Source organism: Mesoplodon bidens (assembly GCF_964165515.1).
Source record: "Mesoplodon bidens genome assembly, contig: HAP1_SCAFFOLD_239, whole genome shotgun sequence".
NCBI lineage: Eukaryota > Metazoa > Chordata > Mammalia > Artiodactyla > Ziphiidae > Mesoplodon > Mesoplodon bidens.
This window is the reverse complement of record NW_027672414.1, coordinates 591758-593910: the sequence shown is the minus strand read 5'-3', so window position 1 is coordinate 593910 and position 2153 is coordinate 591758.

Sequence of the window (2153 nt, the reverse complement as noted above, 5' to 3'; positions counted from 1 at the left end):
GTTGATATTCAAAATCATTGCCGGCCTGTAAATGACACCTGCCCTGAAAAAACATCCTGGGGTCACATATCGACCAAAAAATTCAAAGGACGTCCATATTTCAAAACGACCGTTTCAAAAGGCATATTTTACGCACATTAGTGTTCTGCTTCTATTTCTTTCTTTCTTTTTTGGTTAAAAAAAATGGGAATGGAAAAAGGCATCCCTCAGAATGGGAGAAAATCGTTGCAAACGAATCAATGGACAAAGGTTTAATCTCCAATATATATAAACAGCTCATGCAGCTTAATATTAGAAAAACAAACAACCCAATACAAAAATGGGCAAAAGATCTAAAGAGACGTTTCTTCAAAGAAGACACCGAGATGGCCAAGACGCACATGAAAAGCTGCTCAAGAGCACTAATTATTAGAGAAATGCAAATCAAAAGTACAAGGAGGTATCACCTCACACCTGTTAGAATCGGCATCATCAGAAAATCTACAAACAACAAATTCTGGGGAGGGTGTGGACAAAAGGAGCCCTCTTCCAATATTGGTGGGAATGTAAATTGATACAGTCACTATGGGGAACAGTAAGGAGTTTCCTTAAAAAGGCTAGAAATAGAATTACCCTCTGATCCAGCAATCCCACTTCTGGGCATATACCCAGAGAAAACCATAAATCAAAAAGGCACATTCACCACAATGTTCATTGCAGCACTATTTACATTAGCCAGGTAATGGAAGCAACCGAAATGCCCACAGACAGACGAATGGATAAAGATGTGGTACATATATAAAATGGAATATTACTCAGCCATAAAAAGGAATGAAACTGGGTCATTTGTAGAGACATCGATGGATCTAGAGACTGTCATACAGAATGAAGTAAGTCAGAAAGAGGAAAACAAATATTGTATATTAATGCATATATGTGGAACCTAAAAATGGTACAGATGAACTGGTTTGCAGGGAAGAAATAGAGACACAGAGGTAGAGAACAAACGTATGGACACCAAGTGTGGAAAGACATGGGGTGGTGGTGGTGGGATGGTTTGGAGATTGGGATTGAACTGTATACATGGATATGCATAAAATACATAACCAATAATAAACTGCTGTATAAAAAATCAATAAAATTAAAGTTCAAAATTTTAAAAAATAAAATTTAAAAATAAAACAGAAAAAAGTTCTTCCCTTCACACAGATGCATTTATATGAATGAATTATTTCCATGCTTATATCTATAAATACATAAAAGAGGAATAAAATCTAACTTGAACCATAAAAGAAAAAAAAAACCTGAACCCACCAGTTATACAGAGGAAAACCCAATCAGGGCACTTGCTCCAGCGGAAAACAATTCTGAAATTGGTCAGAGGTGGGGAATCATCTCCCATACAGCCAGCAACCCACCCCCCACACAAGGAGCGTCCTCATTGCAAAGCTGGGGGACCGTGCCGAGGCATCTGTGAGTAAACGTGAGCTGAGCCCCAGGCCAGCTGCTGCTGAACTGTTCCCACCCTTCCCAGGTAAAACACCTGAATATGTACAAGGGCTTGAAAGCCTAGAGGAAGGGCCACGGAACCACACAAGCGACAGCCGACAGGCCAACTTGGTGCCTGCAGGCCAGCCAGGAAGGCCCTGGCCCCTGGCGCTCGTCCAGAAGTTTTCCATTGCCCTGCCTGAGATACCCCTCCTGTCCGGGCCCCCACTGGTTTTTTCCTTCCTCACCTCTGTCCGGAGAGAAATTCCAGCCGAAGGTATGGGTGACACATCCTCTTCTTTATAGGTGGCAGCCTGGCAACTCCTGCAGAAAGGCCAGCAGAGCCCCACTCACACCGGGCCACCCACAAAGCCATGGCCCCTCACTCCCTCCCACCAGCACAGCCCCGAGACTGCTGACGGTGCAGAGAATCTGGAGTCAGGCACAGCTTCAGGGGCTATTGCTGCCTGGAGCACTCTTTATATTGACCTCAACCAGGCACACCTGGGGAGGGCCGGCCGGCAGGGTAAGGCTGCCCAGGTCAGCTAATCCACAACCCTCAGGGAATCACATTGTTGAAAATGGACCTCGCTAAGGCAGAATAGAAGTCAAGGAAAAAAAGGACACAATGCCATGTGCAGCCCCGTAGATGAGTCTGGAGGTAATCACGTGACTTGTAGTAAGTC